A 14287-nucleotide genomic window follows, 5' to 3' on the forward strand; every position below is an offset into this window, starting at 1 on the left:
CTCAGCATGACTCACTCATGAAATTGTTCCTGCTGGTGGGACGGCCCGCCTCTAACAATGGATCTGCTGTGCTGTTTCATGGAAAAAAAACAAAAAAAAAAACAAACCAACAAAAAAAAAACAAAACACGCCATAAACCAAAGACTAAATGCCCAGCTGGTGGCTGGGACACCTTGGTGAAGAGGACCTAATAACAAGGGAGGCTAGAGGTGCTGTTTGTGTCCCATGTGTTCCACACCAGCCCACTGGTTGTTCACAATACATTCATCAAGTGTTACTGCAGGGGGTCTCCAGGCTGACCTCCTAACTGAAAACATCATACACCTTTCACGCAAGTGTTCAACATGCTGGTGTTTACTCCCACTGCTGGGCATGCAAAACAACCGCTGATCCGTCATGTTCTCCTTACCTTTCTTCCCCTCCCTGCGAGTTGGGTGCAGGCCCCAGTCAGCCTCTGCAGGCCTCTCTGAACCTCATGGTCTGAGTTTGAGGGGACCCAAGAGCTTGCCTTCTTATTTCACAGCCGGGGATACAGAGGCCCAGAGACCCTGTGTACCTTGTCAAGGTCCCGGCGCTAAGTCTAGAAACTAGCTGTCATGTCATATCCCTTGGTCTTGGGATATTTTCACTTATCCATTCAACATGTGACAAGCATTTCAATAAGCCAGCTCTTTGAGGAGCTGGGAACAGGGAGATGAAAGGAGCTTCTGCCCCGAGGAGCCCCTGGTCTTTGTTGTTATGATGGCAAGAAGCACTGGGAGCTAACATCAAAGGGAGAGAGGCCTTTGGATGCTTAGAAAGAGTCTCTCCACAGTTCCTCTCCTCTGGATGCAGCTCAAACCAAATCAGCCAAACCACTAAATAAAACCACTGGAAAACAAGGTCAAAGTGACAGAGGTCAAGAGCACCAACAAAAGTGCCTTCTTAGCCATCCTGGAGCCAAGCTGAAGAGCGGCCCCAAGTGACCAACAGTGGGACTCACAGTTGGGCCGTGCCCCCCACCCCAGCACAGCCTCGGATGAATCACACACCAGAGAACAAAGGGGCTATTTCTCACGAGTCATTTGTCAAGCTGACATCCCTGCCTAGAGTTATTTAGGGCTTTCTAAAGACACTTCTTTCCCTCCCTGTCGCAGGAAGCACCTGCACGGCTGTTGAGTTGTGGTTTTGCTCAATAGCACTTTGATATCCCTTAAGGCCTTCTTCAATTACTCTTCTGTCCCTGCCCAATTGGACTTTGGCTGAGGCAGAGACAGGGAAGCTTTGAGAGGATGATGGAGAGGAAAAGGATGGTGAGTTCCTCTGGGATCTGAGGCCAGCCACTGTCTGGAGGTGGGCTCTCACTGATTTCTGTGGGGGAACCTTCAGGGGAGGACAGTCTGAGTTCTTGGCCAGCTGGACTTGGAGCATAACTGCCATGTTCCCATGAGGACAGGTCCCCCTCCCAGAGCAGAGCTATGCTCCTGCCAGCTACTTAGAGGAAAAGCAGGCCTGTCAGATGAGTGTGACTGGAGCAAACCTGGTCTGATCCAGCTAAATGACTTAAGGCAGAGAAGACCTGGTGTAGGATCAGGGAAGAAAACTGGAAATAATGAGAAGACTCAGTGAATGGATCTCTGAAAGCAGTTAGGAGAATTCAAGTTGTTGAGTCTAGGGGTGGCAAGGGTGAACTAAGAATTAGCTTTGATTATAGGCAGAATACCTGTGCAGAAATTAGTGGTCATTTCTACTGAAAATATGGTGTTGGTTGAATGCTTGCTTCCATGTCTGCTCGAGGATTTTGCTCCAGTGTGCTGACCTGTCTGGGTTATTGCATTCTTATTCATGAGGTGGTGGGTCTCCTTCCTTGGAGATTTGCATGAATGGAAATGACATCCTCCCAGTTGGAATGGTTTAGTCTTCATGACACCTGTGTTTCTTCCCTTCAGTTTGTGCTGCGCAACATCGCAGCTTGACCCTTATGTCTGAATCAGTTTGGCAGCCTCTTGACTAGCATACAGATGTTCCATCTCTGCCTCCTTCAGTCCACTCTGCCTATGGAGGTCCCTCTTATCTTCCTCAAATTCATCTTGGATAATGGCAATGTCCTGCTAAAAATACGTTGATACCTATTTATTTATTCAGCCAACACATACTGAGCACCTGTTGTCTTGAGCACCTATTATGTGCCTGCTGCTTACTAATGGGCATACAACATGGCACAAAGTGCAATAGGGCCTCATCAAGCCATTCCCTCAGCCTCCTGTCCTTGTCCTGGAACCTTTTAAGGCCCCACCATCTGGTTTTAACAGATCTTTCTGACCTTTTGCCCACCACAAAACCTTTTCTTCCAGCCTAGCCCATTCACCATGATAAACCACCTGGTGTCTTTCTTGTCACCCCAACTTGTGGATACAGTATCCTTATTCACAGCCCATCTCTCCTGTGAAGCTAACACGTCTCCTTGCCTTTAGGAGGATTTCCATGGCCACTTGGGTTTTAGAATTCTCTAGCACCTCTGTCCCCACAGTGCTTCTTCCTTGGCACCGAGTATGTTCTCCTGAGTGGAGAGAACTGGCAACTGCTGTGCCTGCCCTGACCTCCTATGGCCTCACTCGCGGTGGACAAGTCCTGAAAGAGCTGGAACCTCTGGACATTCTTTCCCTGTCCATACTCTGCAGGGGATGGTGACAGGGGCAGTTCAGGTGTTTGCTAGGGCTTCCAGAGCATTTGACACCATTAAGAAGAGGGAGAGGATACTGAATATCTAAACTTAAAGGGGGAAGTCTTTGGGGATCATTTAATACAATGACCTTGTTTTGTGGATATGGAAACTGAGAACCAGAGAAACTGATTCACCCAAAACCACAAGGTGACGTAGTAGCAGAGTCAAATCTTGTCCACTGTTAAGTTTAGCCTAAAGCTCCCTCCTTATATATTTTCAGCTCATCCTAAAGGTTTCTTCATACATAGTGAGCTGTAACCTAATGGATGTGTGAGCAGACTGTAACTTGCCCTTGTGCCAATCATCAAGTTTTGGCCAATCAAGGCCAGCCAACTGTTTAAATGGTGTTCAAATAAGGTAAACACTGAGCTGTAATCAATCTGGCTGTTTATGTCCCTCAATTCTGTTTTCTGTGCATCACTTTCCTTTTTCTGTCCATAAATCTTCTTTGACACTGTGGCAACAACAGAGTCTCTCTGAACCTATTCTGGTTCTGGGGCTACCAAGTCATGAATTATTCTTTGCTCAAGTAAACTCTGTTAAATTTAATTTGTCTAAGATTTTTCTTTTGACTAAACTCTCCTGTCTCCATATAGTTCAGCAATCGGAATCCTAAAGAACCTAACCTTTCAGGACACACGTAAAACAAGTAGAAAGTGTATTAATTTCCTATTGTGCTTGTAACAGATAACCACAGATTTAGTGGCTTACACAACACACATTTATTATCTTGCAGTCAGTAGGTCAGAAGTCTAACACGGGTCTCACCAGGCTGAATTCAAAGCGTTGGCAGGGCTGTGTCCCTTTCTGGGGGCCCCAGGGAAGAATCTGTTTCTACGTTTTCTACTTTCTGCAGGATGCTGGTACCCCTTGTGGCCCCTTCTTCCATCTCCCAGGTCAGCAATGTTAGGCTGAGCTTTTCTCACATTGTATCACGGACTGACCTAATCTTCTGCCTCCTCCTTCTACTTTTAAAGACCCTTGTGATTACATTGGGCCCATCTGGATAATCCAGGATAATCTCCCATTTTAAGTCATTTTAATAGCAATCTCAATTCCCCTCTGGCCATACAACATTACATATTCATGGGTTCCAGGGATTAGGATGTGAACATCTCTGGGCAGCCATTATTCTACCTACTACAGGAAAGAGGAAAATGAGGACAAAAACTCCACACACTCTCTCTTGCTTTCTTAATTTCTCTAATTCTGTATGAGGAGAAAAAGTTAATTTGAAGATGTTCTAGACCTTTGTATTCAACCTCAGGATTTTGTTCTGAGTCATGATCTGGTGAATTTGGTCAAGACACAAAGGAAAGGGATAAAGATGCCAAGACATACAGAAAAGAGGCTCACAAATGTTGGCTAAGAGGGTTTAAGAACTAAGAGGAGACCCTCTAGTTTTTGTTTATTTGTTTATTTGTTTTTTGAAACTGAGTCTCACTCTGTTGCCCAGGCTGGAGTGCATTGGTGCTATCTCGGCTCACTGCAACCTCCACCTCCCAGGTTGAAGCGATTCTCCTGCCTCAGCCTCCCAAGTAGCCAGGATTACAGGTGCATGCCATCACCCCTGGCTAATTTTTCTATTTTTAGTAGAGACGGGGTTTCACCATGTTGGTCAGGCTGGACTCGAACTCCTGACCTCAAGTGATCCACCCACCTTGGCCTCCCAAAGTGCTGGGATTACAGGCATGAGCCACCATGCCTGGCTGACTCTCTAGTTTCTAATGGCTTGAGAATTCCCCTGTTTCAGGGTATGGGCTTAATTTGCAAAAGGGGAGTTGATGTGAGACATCTAGATGGAACCACCAACTTCAAGGCCTATTGGTCAGTAAAATCAGCTAATAAGAGTGGAGGGAGTGGGGGAATGTCCCAGACAATTTAAGGAAGGAATCAACTAATTTCAAGTTGGAAGGGTTTTACAGACTCATGATCTCTCAGAGTCTAAAGGACCTTCAGAGCTTCCTTGTCCAGCCTCACACCAAATACAAGATGGCCATAGACCTTCACCTTTTTTTGTCAGGCTCTGGTTAGGGGTAGGAAATCATCTAGATTCCCTTAGATCTCCTCTAATTCTCTGAGTCCATTACAAATTTCATCTCTAATTAATTCTTGGTATTGATGGAAAAATCAGGCAAACGATCCTTTCTGATTTTTTCTCTGCCAGGATATTAGGATGCCGATTGTTACTATATCTTTGTGTGGAGGGTCTAAGATCTCCTAGATCACATGTAGCATTTAATCCTCACTTATGAGACTGTGAGGATAGGGAGAGCGATCCGAGGGAGGAAATATCTGCTAACAGACTTGGTGGCCTTCATGGAGGTCTCCTCCTCAGATGCTGTAGTGGCTGTTGTTGAATCTGCCTAGCACCCCTCTCCCACCTCTTCTGGTAACAGACCCAGTTCCTTTGGCTGCATAGGGGGAACATGTCATAGTGAATGGGCCAATCCACATAATTCCTAGAGGAACTTTTCAATCCTTGTGGGTTGGGGAACGCCTATCTACTCAGGTCACAAGCTGCGGGGAGGTGCACTTTGCTGATGACCACGTCCCCACCTTACGGAGAGTGAGCAGGTCTGGGAAGATGGCATCAGACAGGAGCACAAAGGAGAGTGAGGGAGTCCTGAGGGTGTTTTCAGGCCCCTCAGTCCACCATCCTTCGTTATGGTTCAGTTACATGAACAAACACATTTCCCTTTCAGGCTTAAGCCAGTTTAAGATGTATTTCTTCTATTGGCAACTCATGAGTCCTGAGTAATTTAGAATTTTTCATTCTCAGTTTTCCTGCTTTCTAGAAACTTGGAATAAGGAACTAAAGATCAGAAACTTTTCTTCTCAGAGTCCAACTGGTCCATGATGGTTTGGGGAAGAACCTGCAGAAAGAGAGGGCAGGAAACTACCAAGGTAATAAATCACAAAGGTTCTTATATACAGGATCCAGTGGGTGAATTGCGGGGTCCTGTTATCTTTGCTCCTTTTTAGATCTCCACTTGACTAAAATAAATCATGACCCCACACTTTCAAAGATCCAGGCCAACCTTGGGACCCCAAGGTGAGTTTTTTTCTGTCTTGTGGACCTGGTGCTACTTGTGTGGTGTAAATCAGAGGGTTAGCAAGTACTCAGTGGATTTTCTGGTAAGCCCAAACTTTTGATAAAAGAGGGGGAAGAAAGAAATAAAAGTAGGAGTGGGGGAAGTAAGCTAGAAGAATAAGAAGCAAGACAGAGACATGACTCCATCAACAAAATACCAGTTGAGTATCTTCTATGTGTAACACTGTGCTAGTTGCAACTTGTCATTCTAAAGCAACAAGTAGAACCCTTATTTGTGACTACAGAGGCTGAGAGTTAGGTGTGTCTGGTGTAAGACAAATGCACACCCAGGTATGACCAGCAAGCAGCAAAGTCAATAGACAATTACTCAGGAAGGCTGTTAAGCAAGGAATGAGAATGAATGGGCCTGCGTTTAACCTAAAAATGAAGTTAAAACATATGGCAAATGTTTGTTTGGTATGCACTTAAAGCCTGGAACTGTCCAAGAGGCCCTGGGTCTCCCCGAGAGGAAGGCTGTTGAAAGAGTGTAGGCTGCCTGTGGCTGCTGCGCCGAGCTGGATTACAGGCCTCTGTGACGCTGCCCATCACATCTGCTTTTCAGTAAAGCCGTGGGGGAGGCAAGCTGTCCCCTTAAACCCTTAAGCATGATCTCTCTCCGGGTTTCACATTTTTTCCTGGCAGAGTTAGTTTTTTGTGTTTGTTTTCTGAAGAAAAAAGCTTCATGTGCTTCTTCCCTTTTTTTTTTCTTTGCAATAAACTGTTGAACAAAATGTATACTATTTTGTCCAAACTTTTTAAATGCTCCCAGATTTGGATATAGTGTTTATGTCTGTGGCTTTTAGAAAGTCTGAATGGATCTGAAAGTTCAGAAAATACCTAAACTTTTGACTCTACCCTTCAGCTCACGCACTGTTGGGTGTGCATTGTTTTATTTTTAAAAATGGAAAATGAGAGACTATTCTTTAGTCATATCTTGTTCACAGAGCCTTTCCCCGTCTTGCAGACTTTGCCACCACCCAAAAGCTTGAAAACACCCTAGGAAGCCATCCCCTCATTGTGAAAGAACTAATCGCCACACACCACTTGGTTTTCCTTCCTGGACGTCATAGGCCATAGCCCTGTAGTTCCCACATTGTCTCTGTCATCAGCCCAAGGAGTGTGACTCTTGATTCTGAGCCTGGGCAGGACAGCCTGTCTCAGCACAGGCTGTTATGTAAGCGGCTGTGGGGAGAGCTGGCAATAAACAAACGTTTTTCCAGCCCTTGTTTTCTCTGCAGCCTTGAAAAATATTTCTCTGGGGCTGCTGCTGTGCTCCTGCAACAGGATGGCAAATTCCCAGCTTAGAAATGTCTTGCTCTGCATTTCCAGATTCTAAAATCAGAACAAAGTGAACCAGCATGTTCAAAGGAACTGAATTATTGAGAGCCAGGACACATAGATGGGTTTCTCAACAAGCGGCTTTGCAGCAGTGTTTCCAAAGGCTCATCCACACATCCTAGAGGCAAGCAACCATTGGGAAATTACATGGTGATATCAGGGCCACCGAGAGGAGAATCAGAAGATGACAGGAACTCACTTGGGAATGGAGAAGTGATGTTATGGCTGCAGGTGTCAAAGTCAGACCCACTGTATAAACATAGACATTCATACATATGAGAACCACAGGACGGAACATTGGTAGAGTCTGTTTCTCCCTGGACCACTCCATCCTGGAAACTCAAAGGAGGAACACTTTACAGTAGTGTTCCACACACTCTGCCTCTAATTCCCAGTACTGAATTTAGTGGAACTCCAACCACAGTTCCTTCCGCCCAAACAGGGAGTTCCTTCTGGGTGTCTCAGAGGGACACTTAGACAGGACAGCCTCCTCATTCACTGGTGAAAGATTTTCCAGAGCCAAAGCTCTTGCTTCCATGTCACCTGTAAGGGTTGCTGGTACCAGCTGCTTTTCTGAAGCCACTGCACCCTCCCCATTCCCCTGCAGTAGTCTCCATTGTGAGACCTCAGCCAGAGTGACCTTGTGCTCTGTTTCCCTGCAATGGCTGATGTTCTGGTGTCACTCCCTGTGCTGAAAGCCAAGCTGGTTTCTCCATGTCTCTGAGGAACTCAGATCATTTTACAATGAATTACAAGTGAGTTTGTTATTGCAGTGTGGAGGAGGAGGGATGGGAGGCACTTTCAGAGTTTCTTTTAGTTTTCCTTGAGTCTACTGAGACCCCTGAAAGAGAACTTACTGCCTGTAGCTTGGAAATGTTGCTGCATATCCAAGAAGCTGCCACTCTGCTCATTGGCAAGGCTATGTCTATGGCTATATTAATCTACCTTTCTCATCATTCTCCTCATACCGTGGAACTAGGACAGAGTCACCCAGAAGGAAGTATGGGTGCTGTAGTTTATCCCAGATCACTAGGCTAGTTTTTTGGTCCTGTGTGGCTAGGATTGGCTGCATAACATGTAGGGTGCAGTGCAAAATAAAAATGTCAGGTCTCTGTTGAAAAATTATTAATAATTTCTAAATGGCAACAGGTGAGCATCAAACCAAACTCAGGGCCTATGCAATCATACAAGTCATGTGCTTAGGAAGCCAAAGCCATTCTCAGTGTAGCTTTTATTTGAAGCCTCTGGTTTTCACAGTGGAGTGGCTAAATGAGGTAAGTTCTTTGAGGGTTGTGCAAGAAAGTTTAGGAAGGAGAGATGACAGCTGGCTGCTTTTAGTAGGACATTCGTTGTAAGTGGGTAGCACCTGTGGGTCATTATGAAAAACAAGCACCATCCTAAGTACTTTCCATATGTTAAATCATTTCATATACATACATACACACGAATAATGTGTATCTATTAAATCATGAATCCTCACAACAACCATTCAAAGTAGGTGCTGTTATTTCTCTATGCTTTTATAGGTAAGGAAACCGAGGTACAATAGAGTTAAATGAAATGCTGATTTAAAGTTTGGTTCTCAACTTTCTAATAGAAACCTTCCAGTTTTGAAGTGAATGTGGAGCTTACTAGACTGAATCATGCTAAACTCACAGAAAGTTGATGTATATGCAACAAAATGAATTTATTCCTATAAAATGAGAGGCACTACCATCCTAGTAACTGAGATATTTATTTCTATGACCTAAGATACCCCTTTGGAGTATTAAGGTGCCTGGGGTGACTGAAATAAGAGTCAGAAGCTTCCTCAGTGATCACAGAATCAAAAAAAAAAAAAAGCAAATTGCAAAATCTCAGAGGAGATGCTGACCATACTGAGATAGAATCTGGGAAATCATCCCTGTGCTTAATACTTTTCTTCCTGGTGGATGAAGTACTCCTGTCTGCTAAATACAGTCTTAATCCATGCATGGTGTTCAGTTCTCCTTTGAAGGAGTCACCCCCACCACCTCATGACAAGTCAGTTACAGCACAACTGAATAGGTTGCCCCCTTCTTCATGTTGCTGTGCTCTGGTCTGGGGTGTGATCCCAAACATCATGATCCCAGCAGTAGCTGGTTTGCAAACCAACTCTGAGGGTGCCACATCCATAGAAAACCTGTGGCTTTCTTCTGGTTTCTACTTCACAGTGTGAACTGAATCTGGGCCACCATGTGCTGCCTAAACTTAGCATTTAAGTAAGCTCGGATGAGGAGTAGAATGGTAATGTGTTAAAATGAGATTCTGTTGGTTCCCTTACACATTTAGGATAAAGATGCTAGGCTGGCCCTTTGAAGGTAAATTAACTCCCCAGAAGCACCTACCTGTGTGGCATTAAGTAATCAAACAACAAAACTACACTTGGATGGGTTTAAAGTGGAACTGAAAAAGTAGGCAAAAAGTAGATTACTTTTGCATCATCAGGGAATTAGTTTTTTGCTTTGTTTGTAACTCTCCACTTGAAAGTTGTCTTTTTCCTGCCAAATTCAGGGTGATTCATAAAACCATCTTCTCTTAATGTGAAGGGAAATTGCTGGAGGTTGTTTTGAAGGGCATCTTTGGGAACCACCTTAACAAGTAGCTGAATAAGGAAGAGCAGGATGATGATCGCTGACATAAAAAATGCCTACTATATAAGTGGCTGGCATTGTGCTAACTGGATTAAATATTATTTTTGAACAACCCTGTGAGACTATTCTCATTTTACTGAGAGAAAATGGATTTGGGACCAGCAATGGTCAGAGTTAATGGTGATGATTCTTAAACTCTGAACTTCAAGCATTAAGAATTGGCTGCAATAGAAAACTCGTCCTAGATGGTCCCAAGTGGCCCATCATGGGCCAGATACTAGTGGGGGATATAGAGAGGACCAGAGGCCACAAAGAACCATGTGATGAATGTAGAAGAAAGAAGGTTTTAAAAGGGCCAGGGCAGAGGTGTTCCTGTCGGATTAGGCACACATAGACAAAGCTCTCCTGAGATCCCTCACTGAGAAGGAATTGGAAAGAACACTAGAATCATGTACTCCCTAGTTTGATGTGGATATTAATTATAACTGATTATGTGTATACATTTATGCTTAAGTTAACTGTGAGTAAATTGGTTGTATGTCATTCCTTGATGTGGATTTTGCCTTCCCTATTCTTTTTTGTTCCATTATAAACTCGGGTTGCTAGAACCCCATTCGATCCTGCGAGAGGTGGGAGTCAGCTGATCCTCACATGGCCACTCAGTTTTTCCTCTTTCCTGGGAGGTGGTGGTTTAATCATATCCATTTGTAAAAGGGGAAATGGTGGCCCAGCGGTACTCAGTAATTTCTACAGCTAGATAATTCATGGGTACAGAGTTCAGATCTGGGGCTCAGATCTCTCTGGCTCTTACCCCTAGAGTGTCTGTGGCAGGGAGTCTAGGCAAACAGCAACTCCCACCCACAAGCACCCAACAAGGTTCGTCCTTGTTTTCGGTGGGCCTCCTACTTCCCTGAAAGGTCTAATCTCAGCAACACAGTCTCATTTAGTTTATTGTTTTGGCTACTTACGTGCAATAACTGCGAAAAGCAAGAGGATGGGTTGCAATTTCCTTACCTACTTGTTGTGTTCAAATCAGATCTTTGAAAGCAGAGTCAAGATACAATAATAGTAATAATAACAATAATCATTTATAGTTAAAGCATGGAATTGAATGGTGCTTCCATGGCATCCATGTGTGTCAGGTGCTCTTCTAAGAAAGTTACATTAATTCAGTTTGTCTGATATCTTCATAAAACAAAGGGTGAAGTGTATGAGGAAAAGGATACTAGAATTTCAGTTTTGTCTTGCTCCATTCAATCTTTGAACTTCTCAAAATGGATTTTAGCAAGGCCTGACCTAAACAGAAATCTGTTTCTTACCCATGGCTCCAAAAATGGCCCTACTCTGAAGTCTGCATTTTTGGCAATGGCAGGTGCCAGACAAGAAGTGAGGGTCTGAGGCCCACCCTGGACTCCTCCAGGCCTAGTCATCCTGGTGTGTTTTTCAGAATCTATGGTTCCTTCTCTCCTCCCTCCTCTTTTTCTTTCTTCCTGCCACAAAATCTCTTTTTTTTTTCATTGTGAAGAGCCACATGCCAATTACTTTATACAGCAACACCCCCATCCTCCTCTAGCTCTCCAGGGTCTAGGCTCCTGGGGCCCTCATACATGTTCTCACACCCTGGAAGGGCAGAGACGCCTCCACCTCCTGGTGCCAGCAGAAGGGTGGGAGACATACGTGCAGTCAAGTGGAGAATGTGGCTCCCAGGGCCCAAAGAGACATTCAAAACCAAGCTCTGTGCGGCAATTCCCCTCATAAATCTCAGCTCTAACTACAAATTATTTACACTATCCAGTTTCACTTCCTTCTTCTCTCCCATCGGATTCAAAGGATTTTAGGCTTCAGAGAAACATTGAGTCTGAAGTAAACATCAGCATGAATTTGATCATCTGTAAATCTCTCATTTCACATCAGAAACCAGGAGTGGGGAGTGGTGGGGGCAGGGATCAGAAGATATCTTCAGACAAAAAGACATTTATAAAGCAATATGGAATTAAAAATGGAAAAGCCTACATGAAAAATACAGAGGCCAGCCCACCTCCCTGTGACACTATTGCCCTTAATCATGGTACTGGGATAGTATATCTCCAGAAGTTTGAAACAGGAAACAAATAATATTTCAAAGTTTTCAGCAAGCAAGTAAGGACAGCTTTGGAGAGCAGCTGAAGCCACTTTCTGCAATTAGGCCTTTGTCCCTCCCCTTGGCCTTGGCAGTGGGTCTAGGGTGCCATGCGATCCCTACAGCTTTCATTCCATCCAGTTCAAGAACCTGCTTGCAAGCGTCTCCTTGCCCAGCACACAAACAAACTTTAAATGATAAAGGAAAACACTGGCAGCATGTTCTGTGTTCTGAGGCAGGCCTGGGGCGAGGATTTCCCAGAGTTTGTTATGAGAAGCAACCTGCTCTCCCACCAGGTAAAGAGGAGCCTGGACCAAGGCTGAAAAGCCATGAGTCAGGCCTAGAGAATTTCAGTTGCAACACCCTCTTTGTAAGAGGCTATTTAGTCATAGCTGTTGCCTTCAGTGAAAAGGTCACCGACTCCATGGTGAATGGTTATTTGCTGGCTGCTTCTCATACTGTTCCAATTGTGATCCTTTCACATCTTTGATTACCTTTTGTCGGAAAACTATGACGTGCTTCATTTTGTTTCCCGGGGTGGTAGCCACAGTCGGCGGTCAGTTGGCGAGCTGGCTCCATTCGACGGTATGCAAACAACTCGGTGGAAGCTTAAAGGGCAGGGTAGGCAGCATGGCCCTCAATGTGCAGTTTCCCAAGTTGAAACCTCACTGAGTGATTGGAAACCAGGAGAAAAATTACTGTGGTCTGAGCAGGGAAGGAAGAAAGGTCCTGGACACTTGGCTTCTAGAGAGATCCACGCTTGGCATGCCGCAACTGCACTCAGCGTCTTCCAGCTTCCAACTTGTTGTCAGCTTTCAGAGTGACTGACCCAGGGAGATCAGCTGGGAGCCCCCTTACGACCTGTCAGCATGTGCCCCGAGAAGACACCTTGGTCAAGAGTCATTCAGCCTGGTCACACTTGCTGGCTTTTTTCATTATCATCCTGGCTAAGGGGGAAGAGGAGAGTTGCCATATTTGACCTATACTTCAGCATTATAATTTAGCCCCTTCATTTTCATCTTGAGGATAAATGTTAAAAGCCCAATTTGTGGGAGGCTGATGCGGGCGGATCATGGGGTCAGGAGATCAAGACCATCCTGGCTAACAAGGTGAAACCCCTCTCTACTAAAAATACAAAATGTTAGTGGAATGTGGTGGTGGGCACCTGTAGTCCCAGCTACTCGGGAGGCTGAGGCAGGAGAATGGCATGAACCCGGGAGGCAGAGCTTGCAGTGAGCTGAGATCAGCCACTACACTCCAGCCTGGGTGACAGAGCAAGACTCTGTCTCAAACAAACAAACAAACACACAAACAGTCCAATTTTTTAGAGAATTTTTTAGGAGGGATGAGGGGAATCGGGGATTGGAAGATAGGAAAGTCAAATGTGCTCTGATCATTTCTTACTTTTTTCTATGCCTTTTCTATGTGGTACTTGTTGAATGTTTATTGCAAGCTCTTTAATGACCAGAAGCACATCATTTGTATCTATATTCAGGAGCCAGCCCGGTCTCCTGGGGCATGAGGCTGACCAACCGTGGGGACCTCCTTAAGAAAAGTAAATATTTATTCAGAATAAGGAAAAAAATTCAAAATAAAGTACAAATTTTAAAATGCTGACAAATACCACAAACATCACAAAACTCCAGAAACGTAGCATACTGTTTTTATTAACTTCCTGACATACCTCTGTATGACATACTTCTATTGTTCTCTTCACACTGTTTTGGCTACACACTCTTTGATGGCCTCTTCATAGGACAACAATTTTAAAGAAGAAACGATAGAAAGATAATGCAGTCTTCTCTAATCAACCCATCTAACATGGCTGATCCAAAAAAATTCTTTTACATTTTAAATTAAATAGTTGAATACATAAACATGTGACTGATGTAAGGCCAATCTGCTATTGCCAGCGCTACTATATTTTTGTGCCCTAAAGAGACAGAGAGAATTCCTTTTGAATACACGTTCCTGAACATTCAAATCTCTGCTTGTAATTTTGATGATGGAGAAATTCCCACAGACCACTATCTGCCTCCACAATCTTGAACCTTGATCCTCCATTTCCCACATACTTTCAGGGCCAGATTCTGCACAGCAACCCATTTATATCATGATATGACTTCTGTCCATGTGCCTCCAAATCATGAAGCTGGTTAAGTTGACACGAGTTATAGGAGTATTTTTAGAAGCAATTCCTATACCACCATGCCAGCAGTGACTTAACTCTATACAGAGGTGACTGTGAACCATGTAAACACTGTTTATCCTTTAAGCCTAAACTAAACATATCTCCAACTCAACTTGGCCTCAGCAGAATTCAGAAAATGCTGTAGTGGTGACTCCAAAGCAACCCTACACAAGGGACTTGCCAGTGTGGTGGAGAGGACGTCACAGTGGAAGAGATAACCTTAGCTGAT

This window comes from Colobus angolensis, unplaced genomic scaffold, assembly GCF_000951035.1.
Source record: "Colobus angolensis palliatus isolate OR3802 unplaced genomic scaffold, Cang.pa_1.0 Scaffold101, whole genome shotgun sequence".
In the NCBI taxonomy this organism is placed as follows: Eukaryota; Metazoa; Chordata; class Mammalia; order Primates; family Cercopithecidae; genus Colobus; species Colobus angolensis.